We start from the raw sequence: 23,964 nt of genomic DNA, 5'->3' as shown, positions 1-23,964 counted from the left end.
GGATCTGAGAGAATTTTATGGTCGTGTTATGCACTGCTAATAAAACTTGTAAGAATGGAAACACTGACTGGACCTCTACTGTAGCACTCCCAGAAAGGACTGCCATAGTAAATTCAATTAACATGTATTAGAAATTGCAATCTTACTGTCTGGCAAGCACTCTAAATGCAAGAAAAGTAGCACCACAGGCTTAGAAAGATTGTCCTTTACTGTATGGAAAGTTCTATTATTTCTTTTATATACATATTAACTACCCATACCTGGACATAAACTAATCATGGTTTTACTAATTCCATTCTGCCATCACTGCAGTGATTACTGGTCCTGTAATGGAACTACAGATATACAACATGGAGGTATGGAGGTAAACTGCAAGCTGGGTTTGGCGAAATATTAAATAGAAATTAGTTATTCCAGAATGACAGTACCTGGAAGATAATCAGACTCTGAAGCCATAGTCCTAGTTTATTTCCTGCCTGTAGAGCATGGAACATCCTACATCTTTTCAAATTTCACAGGTTATAGCATTCTTACTTAATTGGACAGGACCCAGTACATGCCTGTGCTGCTACCAAGCGTAGCAATCACTTTGATGTGTTCTATTCTGAAGCACTCCACAGGAATCAGGTTTAGTAAGCAGCACTGCTAACATTAAATTGACAATATGATCTATGCATATCACCTGCTGATGGTTATGTTTTAGTGGGCTGAATCAGATGCAAAGAGGAAAGGAAAAAATAAAACTAAAAAATTAAAAATCAAAGAGTTCTTACACATTCCAAACCTTAATTAGCATCTCCTATAAAAGTTGTAAACAAATATATCTTTCCCTAGAGGGCGAACTTCAGACCCAAATTACATAAGGTAGAAGTAAGCTGTGTGCTATAAAAAGGTAATTGCAGTGGAATTTCAGCTGCTGCCAGAGAACAGAGCGTACGAACCTGTAGTTAGCAGCCATGTAATGAATAAACCCAGCTACATAACACAGCACACTATGAAAGAGAGTTGATGGAATCTTCTTGAGCAACTTAACAATGTTAAAGATGGACTCTGGAAATCTTTGTGCCTCTTAACAATGATGGGTCTGGAGATGACACAATGCCTCACAATACTTCCCATTCCATGTGGACGCCAAAAAACTTTTTTCACTGCTTTAGGCAAAAGAAATATGGCTCACATGCTGCACAGATTGCACAAGTCAGTGGCTAATTCAGGGGATATCTGATCTAAGGATGCAGATCAGCCACTCAGATTTACTAGGATGCAGTTAGGTGCTCAGATTTGTATCCATGGTCTCCTAATAGCAAGAAACAACCAGTATGAATAATCTGGGAACCACAGCCTCAGAACTGACCTTTACACTCCAACGAGGAAGGGCAGGGTGAATGCCCTTCCTAAAAAAAGGATGTGTTTCCATCTTAAATGTGTCTGAGGCCTTCTGAAAAGTCTTTGGGAAAAGTGGGCATCGACTATTTGCTGCATTGTGATTATGTTTAGGTTTTGTTTTTTTTCCTTTTCCAGGTTTAGTCTGTACCAGTTATGCTTGATTTTGTTTTAGGAGTTTATTTACTTTTTTGTCTTCTCTATATTGTTAGATGATGAATACTTTCTAGGTAAACATAAGAATATGTTGATATTATACAAATGAGTCCTGTGCTCAGAAGCTCTGTTCTTCAGCTAGCTCTCTTTCCTTACCAGGCACTTTAATGAGTGACTTCTACTTTCAAAAAAGCCTTAATCTGCTTCACACAGGAACTAGCAAATGTTGGTATCTGTCCTCCAAATTAGGACTGAAAATTATCTTGCTCTGATCTTGCTCTGGTGTTAACCTATGAGCCAGCTCCTTATTCTTAACAGTTCATTGGAGAAACAATTGTCCAAAGAAGCAAGATATAGTTTTACCATTACAACAAAGCAGATTCTACTCTTGTATGTTTTCTCTTTAAAAAATCTGGCAAGGAACTCTTGAGTCCTTTGGAGGAAGAATAATGTATAAGTATAAATGAAGATTCATCAACCAGGTATACACCAGTTCTCTACCCTAGAAGACCTATTACACCATAGGTAAAAATATCTGAAGGCAAGTATATCACTCTAGAATGCAATATTTTCCACAGCAGCCCCTGCCCTGTGAAAACACCCTTCCCCCTGAGATCCAGCAGGCCCCCACCACCTTAATCTTTTCGAAAGCCATAAAGAGCTGGCTTTTCCCCAAAGTGTTGGGATAGTAAGGTCGGAACCCAGGGATTGCATAGATGAATAGATGTAGATGATGGATTGCGTGCCTAGTTTTTCTTCATTTGTTGTTTTCTTCTTTTTAGTGTTTGTGATTTTATCATTGATGTTAGCTAACTGCCCAGAGTTGTGTGCCACAAGGTAGGCCACCATATAAATCTTTTAAATAAATAAATAATATGTATGTTTACTTATGCAGTTTATTTGCCACCTCAATCCTAGCAGATATTAGGCAGTGTACAGATATTAAAATAACAACAACAACACAGCAAATAACAGGCATAGCCAAGAAAATCAGCAGATAAAAAGCTTGAATTGCACACTATAGGTAGAATCTCCAATTTCAGCTGAATCAGAAATGTTTCTACCAATTCAACAATGGAGAGACTGCAAAACAACCAGTCAATACCTGATAAAGAAGAAACAGTGTAGTTTTGGGTGCAGCTATGGGACAACCCAAAGAAATACAACAAGAATGTTGCTTGGATAAAGGAGGTGGATAAAAATTAAAAAGAAGCTGAAATGAAAAAACTTGTAATAACAGCAGAAATGGTGGAGAAAAGGGCAGGGAAGGTCAAGAATTGGTCAGCACCAGATGAAGATAAACTGCATGGTTTTTGGTTGAAACATCTGATTGGTCTGTACCCGCTCACTGCCAAGCAGTTTAACAACATACTGCAAGGAGGTGAAAGTGAAGATTGGTTAACGTGTGGTAAAACCTACCTGATAATGAAAGATCCAACAAAAAGGGCAGCAGCAGGCAACTGCAGGCCAATTACATGCTTACCAACAATTTTCAAATTGCTAACTGGTGTTGTAGGTGATGCAGTCCAACAGCATCTGATTGAAAACAAGCTCTTTCCACCTGAGCAAAAAGGAAACTGCCCAAACAGCAGAGGAACAAAAGATCAGCTCTTAATTGACAAAAAGTTTTTGGAAAACTGCAAGAGAAGGAAGACCAACTTGAATGTAGCTTGCACTGATTACAAGAAGGCATTCAACTCCCTGCCACATGACTGGATAATCAAGTGCCTAGAAATCACAGAAATCAGTAGAAACATCAGAAGCTTTGTGCAAAGATCAATGGCACAATGGAAGACACAGTTGCTGATAGACCGGGAGAGGTTAATATCAAGGGAGGAATTTTTCAAGGAGATTCACTATCACCACTGTTTATCATTGCATTTGATTCCTCTGTCAACAATACTGAACAAGTCAGGCCATGGCTATCAAACATCAAAAATAACTGCCAGGCTATCCCACCGCCTTTACATGGATGAGCTGTATGGAAAAACACCATCTGAAATAGAATTGATGCTCAACACTATCTGAATACACAGCCAGAATATTGCAATGGAGTTTGGACTGGACAAATGTGCCACCTTTACCATCAACAGGGGGAAATAGTGAAAACTGAAGGAATCAAGATGTCCTATGGAAATAACATCAAGAGTATGGATGAAGATCACTGCAAATACCTGGGCATCCTTCAAACTGACAACATCAAGCACACTGAAGTCAAGAAGAAAGTTAGCAATGAATACATCATGAGAGTAAAGAAGATCTTAAGGTCCAAACTCAGTGGAGGAAATACCATCAAGGCAATCAACACTTGGGCAATTCCAGTCATTAGATATGCAGCTTGAACAGGTTCCTTGGGTGTAATCCCAAAACATCTGGAGCACCACTTGAACACCGTTCAAAATCACCATCATTCAATTGCAAAAGGCATCTTTACTTGGATCAGCTTACATCCTGTGACAATAACTTTAACACCATCAAACAACATCATCACTATCCCAGGTCCTTGGGAAGGACTTGATAGGTGGATAAAAATGCCAGATCCAATCTAAACAAATGGCTGACTTTATGAATAATAATAACCAAAACAACATAACCCTGGTGCTGGTGAATTCACACTAATTGGTCCCTAAGGGCCCTCCAGAACACCTCATTTTTTACAAGCTTCTGGAGGATCGTGAGCCTGGGACCCTTTGTCAGCTTGGGAGGTAAGCAGTTCCAAAGGAAAGGAGCCCCTCTACAGAACACACTAGACCTCCTGATTCAGGACAGGATCTTCAGCAAGCATTATTTGGCCATCTAGACTGGGCAGGCAGAATGCATCTGGTAAAGGGAGCCTCTTAATACTTGGGCCTGGAATTATGTAGGCTTTAAAGGCAGCAAATTTGACTTGCACGCAGAAACACATAGTTCTGTCAGTACACTTACCCTCTGTTTTAAAGGGCTGACTATGCATTGACATCCTTGTGCTTCCATCTGCAATAGATTCTGCTTTTTATTACAGGTAGTCCTCAGGTTATGACCATTCGTTCAGCAACCATTCAAAGCTGCAACAGCACTGAACGAATGCACAACTGGTCCTCATAGTTCCAGTCATCGTAGCATCCCTGCAATCAGGTGATTGTGATCCAGGTGCTCAGTACCCATCTCGAGATTATAATGTTGCAGTGAGCCGTGGTCACGTGATCACAATTTCCAACATTCCCCACCGGCTTCTGACAAGCAAAGTCAGTGGGGAAGCCTGCAGGAAGTCAGAAGTCATGGTCACATGAGGTCCTCACTTAATGATGGCAACCAGGACTGCTAGAATTGCTATTGCTATGCAATGAGGTCATGTGATGCCACACTTTACAACCATGTAACTATAAAAAGAGATTATTAAAAGGTAATAATGACTTCTTTTGAACAGTCCAAAGTTAAACAGGCTAAAGTAGAAATATAAGTATCAACACATTCATATTACATTATTCCTTCTACTATACTTAAGGATTTACATCCTACAGCATACATGTGTGTCCCTTTTTAAAGATCTGCTATATTTCTGTCTGCTTTGTGCTGCTGAAAGTGAATGTATACAGATGTAAAATGTGTATACAACCAGTAAAAGTACACTAAGCCTACAGAGGCTTATCCAACTTAAAACAAGAAAAGTTTCCTATAATCTCCTAAAAGAAAAAAAAAACCCTAAAACAAATTGGTCTTATGCATTTATAAGAATCTCCATGAAAAATAGCACACCCACAAGGAAGGGAAGGGACTACAGCCTCTGTCTGCAAAAGGATTGCCTATCCTTGCTTTTAATCAGCTTTAAATGTATAAATGTATTTATTTATTGTATTTATAATCCAATTTATTTCTGGTTTTGACATACAAGTCTTCACTTCTTCTTAAAGTGAATCATGGATAACCGTGTATCAAAAGCATGCAACAGCAAGAATAAACAATCTTTTTTTTTTTTTTACAGAATGTAAACCTTGCACTTTGCTCTTTCAGACTGAAGTAATACTTTAACACATATGCACACACCCCAAGCCTGCTATCTTTTCAGTTTTAGTACTGAGATTAGCTCCATTTTCCCATTTCTAAAGGTTAACAGGATTTTTTCTCTCTAGGATATGGAAACTAAAGCCCCTTTCATTTCTGAGGCCCTGCTGTGCTAACCTTTTTTAATATGCAATTGCTGCTCTGTGGTCTCATGTTAATTAATGCAGTTCAGTGTTTTCTCTGTGTGTAATGCGATCAAGGACTGCACATTAATGCAGTTTAATGTATTGCAAAGAGGAAGAGTTTGGAAGGCTATGCATGCTTTATCATCCATGTTACAACAAAAGCACATATGCCACATGTATCATGTTGCAATAGCAATAAAAGTAGGTCATATGGATCATTTCAGATTCCTTAAAACATTTTTAAAGCAAATAAATGCATTCACACTTCTGTAATGCAGGATTTCAGTTTTTAAATTTTAAAAGTGGGGTTATTCACAGCTACACAGCAGTATGGTATACTCGGAACCTCTCCTCGCCCTTGCCGTCCAAGGGGAGGAAGCAGGACCAATGACAGCCACCATTCCTCAAACATCTTCTCTCCTTTCACCAAAGGGAAGTTGGGATAAAGTTCAAAAATAATTTTTACAGCTTTGAATATACTCCCATCAGAAGTATAATACCACTAGGCTAGACTCAGTAGCCAATTACAGTCAACTTTAATTAAAAAAAAAAAAAAGGAAAAAATAAAAGAAATCAGGAAAAATAGAGGAACAATATCAGGAAAACAGGTTAGGATATAGGTATCACAAGTGAGCCAAATTCCATATTTCTTTGGGAAAAAAAAATGTTTACCTGTAACAGTAGTTCTTTGAATGGACATCTGTGCACTGTTTTTGTACCTGGTTCTACAGCTATTTTTTAAAAGGAAATCTACCCTTTTGTACATGCTAATATTTGGTCCACACTTTATCCTCAGTTTCACAAGACTGAAGCAGTAATTCAGGATTCAAAGCACTTACCACTGTAAGCATTTATAGAGAGGAAGGAAAGTTGTGTGAATGTGCTGATGACCCCCTTCCCCCAAGGTACTGTCCTACACTCTTCATTGAGACCATACATATGGTAGAACAACAACTTTACTTTCAAGACAGAGGCAGATACTTTTTAAGTGAGGACAGAAGATTTTCAATTCTACCAAAGAAAGGATCTGTTTGTCCGTATTACTGCATACACTAGTGCTTAAAAGTTTGTGAAACCTTTTGAATTTTCAGTGCAGTATTTTTGCATAAATATGACCTAAAACATGATCTATTCTCCACACAAGTCCTAAAACTAGATAAAAAGATCCTAATTAAACAAATGAGTCAAAAACATTACAGGTAGTCCTTGCTTAATGGCCATTTGTTTAATGAGAGTTCAAAGTTATGATAGCCTCAGAAAAATGCTTTATGATTTGTACTCACATGACCATAACAAACCGTTGCACCACCACCTGCGGTCACATGATTGCAATTTGTGACCTTTTTTTATGATGGTAATTAAGCAAATCACCACAATCGTTAAGCAAATCACATGGTCATTAAGCAAATCACATGGTTGTTAAACAAATTCTTGCAAAAAAAAATCCACTGGGGAAGCTGGATTTGCTTAACAACATGATTCATTTAACAACCATCGTAAAAATGGTCATAAAATCAGGTCCAGTCACATGGTGACTTGCTTAATGACCACCCTACTTAATGACAAATTTTCTGGTCCCTACTGTGGTTGTTAATCAAGGACTACCTGTATTCTTATTCATTTATTCATTGAAGAAAATGAAAAACAGATCACGTTTTAGTCATATTTATGCAGAAATACTGAAAATTCAAAAGGGTACACAAACTTTTAAGCACCACTGTGAATTTCTACAGATGACTCCATTACAAAGGTCAGGCAGGTTCATTCCTTCAGTATACTTAGTAACCCAAATGAATGGGTTCCCTGACTCAGTAAAGATTTGGGTAAAACAGACGTGCCCTATTTTACACTTGCATAACAAAATAATAACTTCTATGGACAATGAAAGAATTTTGTGTTCATCATAAAATAATAGTGCTCTGTGCACATCCAATTATGTACATGATGCGCTGAAAAAAATGAAGAACCAAAGTTTGGTTTAAGTCAGGGTTTCCCAAAGTGGTCAGTATCAACCCCCAAGGGTCAATGGGACTATCCAAGGGATCAATATTGTGTTGTTGTTATTCATAGTACTATTAATTAAAGTAGTATATTATTTTCATATAATAAATGTTTCGGGGTCGATGAACAAGCTGAAACTTCATGAAGAAGTTGATGAGCTGCAGAGTTTGGGGACTCCTGGTTTAGGTAGAACTCTGATGTTGGGAAGACCTTAACTAGCCTTTTGTGGAAAGTATTCAGAGAAAGAGTTCACCTGCCTTTCAGCACATGTGAATGACTGTTACAAAAAATATGACTTGGAAGGAAAGCAGAGGGACATTAATGGAGACTAGCTTCATCAATAACCAGATGATGACTAAAAAGGTCCACTGTGGGTTGCTGCTTTTACTGGATGATACAGGTACAAGCTGAAATTGCTGTCACATATTTTCATTGAGAAAAGAATGAGTCATTCTTCCTTTCAGGAAATGAGGAATGTAAAAACAGTATGGATATGGCAGAAGTTTAGACTAATAACAAGCAAGGAGATGAAGGTGACAAAATTGGAAGAGTTCTCTGTCTAGTTTTTGTTTCATTTTTCAAATGTGTGGTGCACTGCCTCTGTAGGAAGAACTGGGCTAAAAGAACCAAAGCCATTAAATGCAGAGAATCAAAATCTGGATAGAAGGGAACTGCAGGTAAACTCCCGTGCACATCCTAAGAAGAGTGGTAAAGCAGGGTGCCCTGGGCCAGAATTGTGAGTTCATGGTACAGAACTCTGAGATCAGTATCACTGTGATGAGTAGCAGAAGTGGGAAGGGATAGACGAGGTGACCCATTCACCTGTAAAGGAAATGCTCCCCAATGACTCAGGACATGGCCTATTCTACTGCAGAAGTGCTGGCACTGAGTATTATGAGAGGACACAATGAGGTGTATGGTTGGCTTTCCTTAGTAGTCAGTTAAAATGTATTACTTTCCAATGGAGCATCCATTCATGGATACTCCTGATATCTTGATTTGGTATATTCACCAAGGTTTGTTTTTTTAATTAATTAATTTAATTCAATTACTCTGGGCAGCTCATAACATTAAAAACAATTAAAATGTATACAATACAAAAATAAAATAAGACATACACAGTTACTGGAGAATCATAAGAAGTCCTCAATATAGCCAAGAAGCAGACTCTATTCCACACTCAGGGCCCCAGTCTTGGGTACAGAACCAAGTCTTCAAAGCCTTACGTAAGGCCAGCAGGGCTTAATCTCAGGAGGGATGATGTTCCAGAGTACAGGCACCATGGCAAAAAAGGTTGTTCTTTGGGGCCCCGCCAACCAAAATTCCTTGGCTGACAATACCTACAGATGCCTCTCCTGACAGATTGGATAGAAAAGGTAGAAACAACTGGGAAGAGATGGTCCTGTAGGTAACCCAGCCCCAAGCCAGGCAGGGCTTTAAATTCACTATCACCATGAATTGCACCCAGAGCCACAAGGCAGGAGGACCCCCAGATTGTGCATCAGTTCTGTTTGAGGGAGTGCCACCCCATCCAGAACAAAAATGGAACATCCCTAGAACCAGGAGGTCCAAAAACCCAAAGTGACTCAGTTTTGCTTGGGTTGAGGTAAAACCTGTTGTGCCCTGTCCAGGCCCCTACAGCCTCTAGGCGCTGAGATAAGACTTCCATGGCATCACTAAGACAGCCTGTGATGGAGATATAAAGCTGGGTATCATTAGTATACCTCACCCCAAACTGTTGGATCACTTCACCCAGCAATTTCATGGAGATGTTAGACTGCGGGGGAGGGAGAGAAAGTACCAAACCCTGTAGCACTCCACAAAGCAGAGGTTGGGGCTGGACTTCTCCCCCTACTATCAACACTGACTGGAACCAACCCAGGAGGAAGGAGGAGAACCAGCACAACACCGTGCTGCCCATCCCCATCTCCCGGAGCTGATCTAGAAAGATACCATGGTTGATGGTATTGAAGACTGCCAAAAGTCAAGAACAGCAAGAATGGATGCACCACCTCATCCCACTCCTGCAGAGATCATCCAAGAGTGCAATAAATGCTGTCTCAGTCCCATACCCAGGCCTGAACCCTGACTAAAAGGGGTCTATATATTCTGCTTCTTCTAGGTCCTCTGAAGCTGCAGCACAACCATCTTCTCTGCAACCTTCCCCAAAAAGAGGAATTAATCACTGCCTGGATCCAGTCACAAGTCCCCTCTTGGGAGCTGACAGCCACAAGAACCCTGTCCACTTCCTTGGGCCCCAAAGAATCAAACTCCCCCAAGATAACCAAGCCAGATCTAACCTTTATAGCCTCCACTGAACCTGCTCCAAAGCTGGAGTCTAACTTAGAATGGATCCAGTCAACCTTATCTGTCAGATCTCTAGCATATTCCTCACAACTCCCTTACAGATGAACACCAGTTCCCTTCCCTCCCAGGAGGGCTCTAGTCACCTGAAACAAGGCTGCTGGTGGCTATCCACAGATGCAAGAAGGGTGGAGAAATACTGATGTGGCTGCCCTTACTGCCATAAGGTAGTCTCTAATAGTGGCTCTAGCTTGCGTTCAGTAAGTTTTGCTTCTTCTTGTCCACCAGCAACACTAAGTGTCTCTTCCCCTACTTCATCTCCTTTAGCTCCTCCGTAAATCAGGGGGGGTTCCAGGATCCTTAGGAGAGGAGAGGCTGCTCAGACACAATCTGATCCAAAGCCCCAGCTGCCCTCTCATTCCAGGTGGCTACAAGGGCTTTGGTCAGACTGTGCAGCAGACCTTCCAGAACTATCCCAAGCTCCCTCTGAAACCCAACTGGGTCCATCAGTCTCCTGAGGTGGACCAGCCTCCCGCAGTGGGTCCAGGCTCCTGGCAGTGGGGGGGGGGGGGGTGCGGAGTGATGCCAGAGAACTGCAGCGTTACTGGGGGTGGTCTGATCATGATAGGGGAGAAACCACTAACTCTCCCAAATTCATATCATGTTGCCACTGCTCTGATAGAAAAAAAAAAAAACAACAGGTCAGGCATATGACCACTATTATGTGTTGGGTCCTGGATGACCTGGGACAGGTCCCTGGCTATCATGGTGGCTATAAACTCCTGAGCTACCTCTGAGCCCACACCCAAAAAAAGCAGGTTAAACTTCCCCAAGGCCATAAACCTAGGGAACTCCACCAGCAACTTGCTCAAGCAGGAAGGTTGCTATGTAGCAGAGAGGCTGGTACAATAGCAACAACCCCAACTGAACCTTAGAACCCAACTTAAACGAACAGGGTCTCACATATAGTGATCTATGGAGCAGCACCCCTGGAAATCTCCCACATATCTTAGATGACAACTGCCACCCCACTACTCCTACCCTGGGATCTCAGTTGATGTCATACCTGAAACCTGGCTAGGCACATCTCCAAGAGGGGATCCCTCTCATGATCCCAGCCAATTTTGGTAATGCACTCCAGATCAGCCCACTCATCCATGCTCAAATCACAGATAAGGACAGCCTTATTACAGACCAACTTGCATTCAGTAGCAACACCCAAAAGCCCATGGCCCTAAAGGTCTGCTGACTGGGACCCAGGAGTGAGACTGGGGAGCTGGAATGCACCACTGGAACAACATATCTGTGGTGTGGTCCCTGATAGCAGCCTGCCCCCCATCATATCTCCCCTTACCCATCACTATCAAGATGGTACAACTTGCTCCCAACCCTCCCGAGAACCCTCCCCTGCCCATATTGATCCATGCCAAAGCTCATAGCCCCCACAACCATACAAACACACCTACAACCTCCTCCAGGGCCCACTAAATCCAAAGGCACTCCTGCAAGACAACACCCCTAGATAAACAGGGCCCTTCACATTATACATTCTCAATACCCTCACCACTCTCCTCTCACTAGAATGGCAGGATACCCACTTATCCAAACAACCAGAAATCCAGAGGGTAATTCAACCCCCCCTCCCGGCTGTCACCTGTAAGGAAGGCATGCAAGCCCCTATATCCAGGGGAGAATCACCCTCCATAGTCCACAGTTCTCATACCAACCACTAGTCCAAACTACCAACGAAGTCCATTCAGGCTGTGATGATTCTTTTTCCAAAGCCCTACACCCTCCACCATGAAATCCCTCCTTGCTCCGCATCACATAGGAGCCAAGATGGCTGCGAGACGAAATGGGGGGAGGAAAGCTGCAGCCACAAGGAGGCCGACACCAATGTCTCAGCTCATCCCTGTATCCATCACAGCCAGCTTAACCTCTCAGATGCCTCCATGCAGACACACAGGCAGCTACCTTCAGTATTTCCAAAGTCCTTTCATCTCCACCACTGCAATTCTGAGCTCACCATCTCTGCAAAGGTAGGCCAAAGGCCTCCTCTGTGGTCGCCATTTTGTACCTCTTTTCAGACCATGAGTTGAAGCTGTTTGATTAGCAAGAATATCACAGTAACAGGAAAACTTTGGTCTCAGTAAAATTCAGTGTGCCAAGACATCCTAAGGATCTGAGCGAGATGTAAGGGAGACTTTTCCTTGCTGATCTAAAGGCCAAGCATCCTGAAGAGTTGGAGGATGAAGCTGTCATGGAAGATAAGTTATAACTTGTAATCAGTAACCAGAAACCAGTTGTCCAAGTACAGGTGTATCTAGATGCCTTGAAACCTGATGTGAGCCATATACTTAATGAAGACTTGAGGGCTGTCAACAGCACAAAGGGGGAGGACTTTTAACTGAAACTTAGCATTTTTTTTGTGATGATAGCAGGATGAGATCTGGAAATATGCTTCCTTCAAATTCACTAAGGCAAACACTTTCTCTTTTCAGAAGTGAAGAATGTTATGACATTTCAGCGGCCAGATGGATGCATTGAAGATTTGAAGATCTAGATAGGGCGAAAATCATTGTCCAACTCGTAAACAGTGGGACCTAAACAGTGGGAATAAAAGTTCATGATTGGCTTGCCCTGAATGTACCAGTTGAATAATACTTTTGACCAGAAGCAATCACATTCTCCTCCCAAAGAATCCAGTGTACAGGTGACTATAATTTGCAGAATCCACATGCTTCAAAATGTTGGCTTAATGTACTACCAAAGAGAAATTCAGCATTTATTTATTTATTTCAGAATATTTGTAGAATGCCCCAATCTGGGAATAAATAATAAAGTACGAATAAAAACACCAATATACTAATAATAAGAAATATCAACTAGACATAACAATGCTATATCTGATGGATGCCACAATCATCCAGGGCCAAAGGCATGATAAGAGCTTTTAGATAGAAAGGATAGCGTCAATTATGCCTCTGGTAGAAGCATATTCCAAAGCACAGAAAACCTGTCCACTCACCCTCAACAGGCCATCTTTAGATGTTTGGTCTGGACATCCATATTCAGTTCTGGCAAAGTGTTGTCTGATGAGTTCCAGTGCTAAACCATATAGTGATCTGTGTAACTGGCATCCAACCGCAAATGCCTAAATTTGTCAATAAAATCATTTTCCATTGCCACACTATAGACAATTGGGCCCAATATGCACAGAATCCAGACCTAACAATGTTGAAGCTCCAACACAGGCCAACCTACCACAACAGTACTGCCATCAAGACCTCTCTCATCACTTCATACTAACAGGTCAATGTATGCACAAAACCTACCCCAATATTAAGAACCCACAGAACCCAGCCCCTCTACAGAGGTGATCCAGATCAGTCAAAAACCAACTCATCACAGAAGCAATAACATTTTCTTCCTTAGAAATGAAGGGGTTCAAGTAATTTCAGAACAAGCTTCTACATCATCACCAAATCAGCTGATCAGTCCAGAGGCACACCACTGGAAGGCAACAGCACCTACTAAGCAACAACTATGATTTGCTTGCACTTCAGGCCTGCAAATGCAACAGATTGTGGATTCAATTGATGACCCTATCTTCCAAGTAGTACACTTTAGAGTATATATGCCAGTGACATAATCTTGCTCAGGGTAAGCCATAGACAGTATCTGTCAAAAGCAGCATTTCTTCCTGTTACCAAAAAGGTAGAGAAACTAGACAAATTTCAACAAGGAAAATGTAAGTTATTTTCCAGGAACAGTCCGCCATACTCACCTCAGAAGAATCAGTGGATGAGAAGGTAGAACAACCATACATAGTGCATTTGTGAAACAGTGCCTGGTGGGGAATGCTAATGCCACAATCGCTGCTTCTCTTATTGAAGGGAAGAAAGGAACAAATAGCTATTTTAAAAATATTCACAAGAAAAGAAAAAAAAAAAAGACAAAGGAAGAGGTGAAAAGTGCACTCATTCCTGATGTATGAAATTCCCAGTATTACAACTGCTGCAGTCCTTGAAAATAATCTGAGGGAAAAGAAAGGCCCTGCTAAAGGTATATGCAGTTGTCAGCCCTATGAGGCAGACCAGAGCAAGAAACAAACTTTACGGAAGAATAAAGACTGCTTTTATTTAGATCGGCTATATAACATAATCTTGCAAGTCTGATTGTGTTCCTCCTCCTGCCTCTTTTATAACCATGTGAATTAGGGAGGTATCTAAGACATTTGCACATACTTCTTACATGTCACGTACTTAATCTATCTTCTCCTTCTCCCCTCTTCCGGTAATAGTTCTTCCCTCTCTCTCCCAAGGCCATCCTCTTTACTCTGTACAGCAGTTGAGTAGGCTCCCCATCAAAAATATCAGGTTAGAAAAGATTTGGATGGATTTTCTGCAATGAACAAAACCCGTATCTGTGATGCACATGATGAAGAATCCTAGTATAGATATCTGGATGACTAACTCTCTACATGTTTACATATAGTAAATCAAAGAAAATTCACTGAAGATTGTAGCCTTACACATTTACCCAGAATAATATCTCACTGAGTTCAACAGGACAGATTCTTAATATTCAAAAACTGGATTATTAACTTTGTCAACAGTCTTCAACTGACGTGGTGGAAGGCCTCACTGAAGCTGTGGAGCTTACTTTACTATAAATAACTATTTTGGAATAAATGTGCATACTGTATATTCTAAGTCCTGTTTTTGTTCATTTTTAAGCAACAAAAAATACTCAAGAAATTAGTTTAGCACAGATGTTTGCAAAACTAAATAAAGCCACCTAATCACATACCTTACATATGTAAGGTATACATAAAAAAATATCTTACATGTAGAACAAGACAGTCAACATTAGGACTACAATTCTATGTATGCTTAACAAGGGAATGCCAAAAAAGAATTATTATTCTTGAGTTAAAATGAATGGGATGAGACAGTAAATGAAACAAACCGCTAGATTTAAAAAACTCTAGAGACAATCTGAGTAACTTAAAATTGGCCAGAGGTAGGTCAGCATCCTTTCCCCTGTTCCTGTGTTGCCCTGATCCATCACTTAGCTATCTGGTCATTGGTGTTTTATTGACTGCTCTTCATTTTAAACTATTGCATTTACTTTTCTTTCAAGATTCAAATGTACAGCTCAAAAATGGAGCTTGTTGCTGAGGATTCTGACCTCTTGATTCCATTCTAGTTTCCAACAGAACACCAGAAGGACTTCACTTTCAATCATTTAAATGTGACCTATAGGTGATGGTCCTTATATGGATTTAGCTACAGGCTTATTACCTTAATGTTCAGACATTATAAAAACCAGATTACTAGATGCAATCAAGAATTAGATTTCAAAGACCTATTCTCTGCAATTGAAATTAATATGCCAAATAGCAATTAAGTGATGATTGGCATTTTATAGCATTAAACCTTTGAGAAGACTGGAGTTACTTTTAATGGCACTATAATCAGAAAAAGATTGTTCTTTTAAGTGAGCACTAAATCTCAAACAAGTTATAAATCAGCTGAATATAATTATAGAAATCTCGTTGACAATACACTGTGGGAGAAATTGGAAACAAGGACATACCTACCACAAGATTAACAGATTTTCTGCTGAACTTTAAGCTATTTTTTTAAAAAGTCCATTGTGGTATGTAATAAATAGAAAAAGGCCCCATGATAAAACATTATGCATCAATGATAATTCAATCATATTGAACTCTATTTAAAGAAAATTATAGCTTTCATAGTAAGACTGAAATATTTATTCACGTATAAAATCAGATTATATTTCAACTGTTTAAGTGTTTCATGTATAAAATCAGTTTAATAGTATATTAATTGTTTTGTAAACCACTCAGAGTCATTCAACGAGATGGGCAGTGACAAATTCGATTAATTAATTAATTAATATTCTATAAAATAGCCCAATCTACTTATCCAAATAATGCAGATAAAGCACTGAGATGGACAGAAAACAGGCTTCCTTAAAGCTAAAGTATATTTGTACATGCTATGCTGTCCCTTATTATCCTAAATTGCCATCCACTGGAACAATGGAATCCTCATTGGACAATTGGTAATTTGACTGGAAGTGTTAACAATCTGATTCCCTAAATTATGTATACATTCTTTGTTAATGGAAAATACACTGATTGACTACACAGGGACCAAGATAAAGACATTAAGAAGACCTTGCTGGATCACATCGTAGAATCACATGCCTAGTCCATCTGCAAATTTATGAGAAGTCCACATGCAGAATATAAGTGCAATATTTCTATCCCACTAATATATCCCAGTGGCTGGTATTGAAAGATATGCTGTCTCTGGAAATAGTATATGTTATCACTATTAGCCATTTATGGCCTTTTTCTCCATGAGTTTGGCTACCATATTGGGAACTTTGGGATGATCACCCCTCCTCCCCCACCAATGTTCGGTTAGCCTGACTCTGCTGGCCTTTAGAAAGGCCTTAAAAACTTGGTTATTCCCCCAGACATTGGGGCCAGGCTGAGTAAGTTCCCATTGGGGAAGGATGTGAATGTAAACCAGGTTGTCTATTATTGATTATAATTGTTTACTGCTGATTGTTATGTTTTCTCTTGTTGTTTTCTGTTTTAAGCCAGCCAGAGTCACATCATTCAATTTGGGTGGCCATACACATTCTTTAAATAAATAAACAATTAAACTTGGCATGAATCATTCTGCAGTGTCAAATGGTAATAGAGCTTTTAACAATCTGATTTAAATTTATACCACCCATTATTCATGCATACAATAACAAACTAAGTTGTTAATCATGGGAACAAAGGCCTTGCAGAAGGGAATACATGGTCATGAATAATCAAGTATACAGTGGATCAGACATCCTAGTTACTGTGCACTGTGATTCAGTTAATTCTACCTCAGCATTTTTTCAAGCATCCATAAAACATTAATCCATTCACATTTATTTTAATTGGTATTACTTTGAAGTTGCAGCTGGGCTGTTTGATTCATAATTCAATTTCTTCCCAATTCTCAGTCAGCTTAGGACATTTCTGTTCTACATCAAAGTGACAGAATACTGTTTCTCCCACTATCCTAACCTCCAACCTATGGACTACATACTAGAACAAGATAATGGTCTTGTATGTCTAGGAAATATTTAAAAACACATTTTGATTATGCTCAAATTGGGTCTCCAACATCATTTTTTCACTTATAAAAAATTAGAATTATGATTGGTCCTTATGCATCTTTGTAATTTCTAGATTTAACCAGTTATAATAATTAGGTAGACTAAATGAAATGAAAAATTAATCAGCAATGTATTTTGTAAATGCTATTAATTTGATTGTGCTTTACACTAACTAGGGAACAGTAAATCAAAAATCCTAGATTCAATTTCCATGCTATTATTTTTAGCACCAGATTGTGACATAATAATAAAAATGAAAATCTACATAATGATGGGAACATAATTTTCTTTTGTACAGGCACACTTGCTGCCTCAGAATGCATTTTATGTAGAAAGTGCAATTCCTGAACTATGCACAACTATGATCTGTTTCACAAGTTAAAAAGGATGATGTGAAGAGATGAGGGAAGTTTTTTGTCAGAGCAATGACACAGTTGTATCAGTATAATGACACTGTGTTGCTACAGTACATAAGGATGAATCATCTTGATGACACAGGTACTACTGTACAGTGGCAAAGCCTTGTAAGGGTCAAATAATACATGACAATAAAATCCTCAATTGAGAGAACATCTGATCCATTAAGGTACTTGAGGGTGCTCTCAAATAATGCCAATTTTACCCAGATGGAGACAGAATATTTTAAAAAACCTGTTTGTTTCTAATCTTGTGGATTCCAGCCCCCTATATACTTCTAACAACACCCAGAAATCCCATCCTTTATTTATGGCAGTTCTGAAGTCTGAAGCCTGGGTCTCTTCCTTCTACCAACTTGATGCGATAAAACCACACAGATAGCAAATATAAAATTATTGATGATACACTCCTGGATGACAAGCTGCTCAGGTCAGACTCAACATGCTACTGAGAAACAGCTGATGGTCCTTTGGAGTACTAATGGTGCTTATGATTGCCTAGATTAAAGCCTTTGGGATTTGTTGATGATGCCATGCAGGAAAATAAATTCTGAAGCTGCAAGGACAGAATTACAGTGGGGAGCATGTAACATAAGCATGAACATGGGAAAGCTCAATGTAGTGAAAGACAAAATGAATCAACTACACACTGGCATCTTAGTCATCTGTGAATTGAGATGGACTGGAATTGGATGCTTTCAGTCAGAAGACATACTATTGACTACTCAGAACATGAAAAACAAAGAAGGATCAGTGCTGCTTTCATAGTTAGGAAGGGTATAACAAGAACAGTATTTGGCTACAGTGCAATCAGTCACTGAATAACAAACAATTAGAGTGGGTGGATAGCCGTTTAACATGACAATCATCCAAGTTTATGCTCCAACCACTGACACAGAAGAAGAGGAGGTTGATGAGTTTTATGATCAAGTTCAATTTGAGACTGATAGAACATGCAAACAAGATATTCTGCTTTGTGGTTGGAGACTGGAACACCAAAGCCGGAAATATTAAGGAGGAAAATGTAGTTGGATTGTATGGCCTAGGAAACCAAAAAGAAGCAGGAAAATGACATATTAATCATTGGATTGGCAGAAACTGATACATCATTTTCCTGCCAATCTAATGATTTCTTCATTGCTAACACATTTTAAAAACAACAAAAATAATGCCTATATACGTGGACGTTGCCAAATGGAGTACACACAAATCAACTTGGTAGAAAGAAGGGGACAAGCTCAGTTATAACATGTGGCCAGGGACTGAGTGTGGATGAGATCACGAACTGTTCATATGCAAGTTCCAAGTTAAGTTAAAGCAGAAGAAGAAAACTAACCAGTTTCCATGATATGCTCTTGAATAAATACCCACCATTTTCATGGAGAGCATCAGAAATTGCTCTGAAATCCTGAGCCTCACTGATAGGGAAACAGAGGAACTGTGAAATAAAATCAAAGAAGTTGTTAAGTAAGAATGTGAAGAGATCACCAAAGATCAAGAAACAGAACAAAGCAAACTGAATTTTAGAACAAGCCATGGAAATTGCCAAGAAGAGAAGAGAAACCAAAATCAAGAAAGACAAAGTCCTCAGGAAGGAATATAACAAGTAATTTCAGAGAGATGTTAGAAATGACAAGAACCAGTATTACAACAACATCTGGAAAGACAAAGAAGATGGAAGCTGGCATGGAAAAAACAAGGAAAGTGTTTCAAAAGATCTCTGAATTCAGAAAGAGGTTCCAACTTCAAATTGGTATGCTAAAGGACACCAGTGGACAGATAGTAACTGATTCAAAGAAGATCAAACAAAGATGGAAAGACTATACTGAAATTCTGTATAGTAAAGATGTAAATATCCAAATAGCTTAGAAGATATTCCCTACTTAAATAACCTCTGATACTAGAAGATGAAGCTAGATCAGCACTCTGGTCATTACCAAGTTGGAAGCTACAGGAATTGATGGAGCATCTACAGAAATATGGCAAGCAACAGAAGAATACGTAAAGGTTCTAATCAAACTATGCCAGCAAATCTAGAGAATGACATGATAGCCAACACACTGGAAGGGATAAGTCTACATATCACTACTAAATAAAGGAGACTTAATAGAGTGTGCAAATTACTGAACAATGTGCTTAAGTTCACATGCTGGCAAAATAATGCTTAGGATCATTCAGCGCAGATTAGAACCCTATATGGAAAGGGAGATGCCAGATGTTCAATCTGGCTTTAAAAAATGCCAAAGAATATGAGAAATTATTGCTGATGCATGCTGGATAATTGAGAAAGCCAAAGAATACCAAAAACAAATCACTATATGCCTCATTGATTACAGAAAGTCATTTGATTGTGTCAGTCACTTCAAACTGTTGAAAGTGCTCAGAAAAACTGGAATCCTACGTGCTCACTTAGCACATACACTAAAATTGTAACAACAGAGAGATTAGAATGGGAATCCTAGAATATCTCATTGTCCCGAAATGAAACTTATACACAGGTCAAGAAGCCATAGTACAGATACAGCATGGTGAAACAGCCTAGCTTCAGGTTGGCAAAGGGGTGAGAGAAGGTTGTATACTCTCCCTTTATTTATTCAGAGTATAACCAGTACAGGTAGTTCCCGGGTTAACAACGCCTGGTTTAAGGATGAGCCTTAGTTAAGAATGGAGCCTACTGTAGCAAAATTCAAGTTAAATACACAATAATTCGAGTTAAATACACAATGGTTTGAGTTCATTACACAATACTATTACATACAAATTTGACTTAAGGACAGATCTTGGGACAGAACTCGTTCTTAAACTGGGGACTACCTGTATATATATTGAGGTAAGTCCATGAAAAAAATGGGAGTAAGATTAAATATAAAGACAACCACACAAATGACAACAGGTACAGTCTTAGAATTGACAATGAAGATACTGAAATGGTGGATAGCTTCGGCCTTTTAAGATCAACTAACAACAGTAAGGGAACCAGCAATCAAGAAATGTGTCATAAACACTTAATAGAGTAGTAATGAAGGCCTTGGAAAAGACATTCAGATAGCAGGATGTGTCTATGCTTTCAAAGATCAAAATCGTGTAGGCAGTGGCTTTACCTGAGACACTCTATGGAAATCAAAGTGGACTTTGAAGAAGCAGGATAGAAAGAGTATTGACACTTTTGAACGCTGGTGTTGGAGAAGAGTCCTGAGAATACCATGGATAGCCAAGGAAGCAAACAAATGCTTTTAACATAAAGAAATCAACCCAGAATCCTCACTTGAGGCAAAAATGATCAGGCTCAAATGATCATACTAGGGACACATTACATGAAGGCTTAGCTCATTGGAGAAATCTATAATGCTGGGAAAGATAGAAGGAAAGAGAAGAGGATGATGGCAATGGGTACACTGTTGAAAATAAGAAGGAGCAGACTGGTGACAGATCATCCTGGGGAAAATTTATCTATGTGGTTGCTAAGAGTCAACACTGACTTGATAGCACATAATCAATCAATTAAAATTGTCTAGTGTAAAATAATATACTAGGTACCCACAATCCCACTTCTAAAAAAGGACAAATGCTCCAAAATGGACTCTACCCAGGCTTTGACAAGTTTCATTTGTATTATTTTTGGAGAAGGAAGGAAGGAAGGAAAGAAAGACAGAATATTTAAAGTATTAATTTAATTAATAATCATAATTAAAATGAAATAGAATAAATTCTCTGTATAACCTAAAAATATAATGAAACATATTAAACCAGGTTGCCAGTCATAGCTTATTTCCTACATCTAATAATATCCAACAGTGTCAGGGAAGAAAAATATATTCTTCCCTTTAACTCAGTGACTCCCAACCTTTTTCTTTCATTACCCAAAACTCAGGGGGAAAGGAGGGCGCAGTGCGTGCGAGCGAGTGAAGGGGGAAAGGACAACACAGTGCGTGCGTGCAAGCAAAGAGGGGAAAGAGGGCGTGGTGCATGTGAGTGAAGAAAGGCCAGGGTGGGGTGGGGGAGACTTACCTGAGTGACTTGTGACCTCCCGTGCTGGCTTCCCCATTAACTTTGCTTGTGAGAAGCCAGCAGGGAAGGTTTCAAATGGAGATCATGTGACCATAGGACGCTGCAACCGGTCATAAGTGCGAGCTGGTTGCCAAGTGCCCAAATTTTGTTCAGGTGACCGCAGGGGTGCTGCAATGGCCGGAACTTCGAGGACCGATCGTAAGTCCCTTCCTTCAGCACCATCATAAGTTCAAACGGTCGCTGAACGAATGGTCGTAACTCGAGGACTACCTGTATTATAAAAAAAAATCATTGAATGATCTTTATGTCATTTCAACAAATTACCATTGGTAATTTCATCAATTTTCATTTAATAGGAATACTCTGAGAGATTTTCGATTATATTTTAGTACATGTGGCAATCTTTAAGTCAATTTAAATGTCTCTGTTGTGAATGGGTTCGTGCATCATTACTCAAAGAAAAACCACTTTTACCCAATTTTAGGTAATTTACCCCAGTTTGGGAAGCACTACTTTAATCCCAACAAAAATAATTACTTACAGTACTCCTTCCCACTCCCACCTGGGAACCAAGTAACAGATTCAGTGTCTTCGTTTATCTTTCCAGAAGTCAGCTAGTGAAATCATCCATTTTAAAACATCCAAATCTAATTCTATATGCACTAACAATTCTGAAGCTACAATATTATCAAGTAAATAATTTCAGTATTCATTTTTCTTAAAGATGGTCAGTGCTCTCAAAACTCTCTGTTTCTGATACAGAAGTTTATAAATTATGAGTGCAGTATCCTACTGAAAAATTCTTTTCCCCAATATACCTATTATTAAGATGGTGCAATTCTTATTTGTCCGTTTCTAGGGGGGAGGACTGTATAAATATTCTATGTATTCTTTAAACATGAAAAAGAAGGTACATGCACAAACAGTAACAGAGGTAAGGCTAGTGGAAACCGTAGTTCATATTTTGTTGAATTAGAGTTCATGTGGCATTCCTTAATTATTTGTCTTCTTCCAACACCTGCCAGTTAAACCTATTTATCAAATTCCAGCCTAGAATCTAGCTCTGTACAAAAGACCTGGGATGCTAAATTGCCTGAATCATCTTCCTCCCCTGTGAAATAAATCCAACGGGGGGGGGGAGGGGATGTAGACCCGCTGGAAAGCAGAACATTTATCATGTATCACCATATGCAATCTCTGCACACACTGAAGACACCACTGTCACATAAAGTTTAATAAGTTGTCCCAAGATCTGCCACTCCATGTGAACTTAAAATAATATATTCAGTAAAAAACAAAACAGAAAAGTAAAGAGGAAAACATGGCCCTTCTCCGCAACAGCAAATCTGATTCTCTCACTAAGGTTACTGTGTTTTGTTTATGGTGAAAGGATCCCATTAAGGCCTCAGCCCCATCAAACAGCGAACCAAGACCATGAATGGCACCTATCATAGCCCAGAGCAAATCCATGATTAGAGGAAATTCGCCAAAGGGCCTTTGTAGCTGAGAAAATGCCTACTCCAGAGAGGAATGCAGAAAATTCCTGGGAGCACAGGCCCTTCTTTGTTGGCAGTCTGGTGTTATTCTGAAGCAAATAAAAGCGCACAAAAAGGAACTTAGATGCAATGAGCATTTGAAGAAAATGTCCAAAGCATTATTTAAAACTTGTTATTTTATAAAAGTGTACCTATTTTGTTTGGAACCCGTTTGAAAAGGTTTTCCTCAAATTACCATCCATTAATTTAAATGTTTCTTTTGCAGAAATAACATATTTCCTTTTCTTGTTATTTGCCTAAATTAGCTAAATAATGTATTAGTCTAGTCACTTAACTACAGACCACAAGTTGTCTGCCATGTATTACTTCTGCATGTACGCTGCTTTCTAGCTGCCTTATCAGGTTAAGTGATAACTTTAAAATAATGTGTGACACTTCTTTACACCAATCAGATGTAACAAATATTTTATTGGGGTAGTTTATTGTCTCTAAACAGTATAGAACTCTGATTGTATAACTAACAAGGCATGCACAACCAGAAGTTGAAGACAAACTAAAACTTCAATTTCAGCTAAGTACTTAGCCTTAGAAAAGCACTGGATTTTCACTGTCATTTGTTTTATTAACCTCTGCAATAAAACTGCTATAGTTGTACTATCTATAATATTGTTGAATTTATTTACAAATTCAACACTTACTTTCTCAGAATAATATGAAAGATAGCATGTTTACAATGTGGTATTTTAATCAACTACACAGTTAAATACTTTTAAAAGCAAGTTTGATTGAAAGTAAATCATGTATTCCTATTCTTTAGTTTGTCTCTTTTTTAAAAAT

At 39.1% G+C, this 23,964-nt stretch overlaps 1 protein-coding gene across 2 annotated transcripts in view; it reads right to left on the bottom strand.

The window, feature by feature from the left end:
- Positions 1-23,964, bottom strand: part of HMGA2 (high mobility group AT-hook 2) — a 149,883-nt gene that overhangs the window by 62,467 nt on the left and 63,452 nt on the right. Inside the window, exon 4 of one of the 2 annotated variants that reach the window (XR_015796404.1) lies at positions 21,632-21,901. The exons of the other annotated variant lie outside the window; for it this stretch is intronic. The gene's annotated coding sequence lies outside the window, so the exon portion shown is untranslated. The remainder of the gene's footprint in view (positions 1-21,631; positions 21,902-23,964) is intronic. 2 annotated transcript variants of the gene reach the window in all.

The sequence above is a fragment of the Python bivittatus genome, unplaced genomic scaffold, assembly GCF_059951505.1.
Source record: "Python bivittatus isolate LINGU-HERP-01145 unplaced genomic scaffold, Pbiv_v1 ctg000330_np1212, whole genome shotgun sequence".
In the NCBI taxonomy this organism is placed as follows: domain Eukaryota; kingdom Metazoa; phylum Chordata; class Lepidosauria; order Squamata; family Pythonidae; genus Python; species Python bivittatus.
This window is presented reverse-complemented; position numbering and strand designations above follow the sequence as displayed.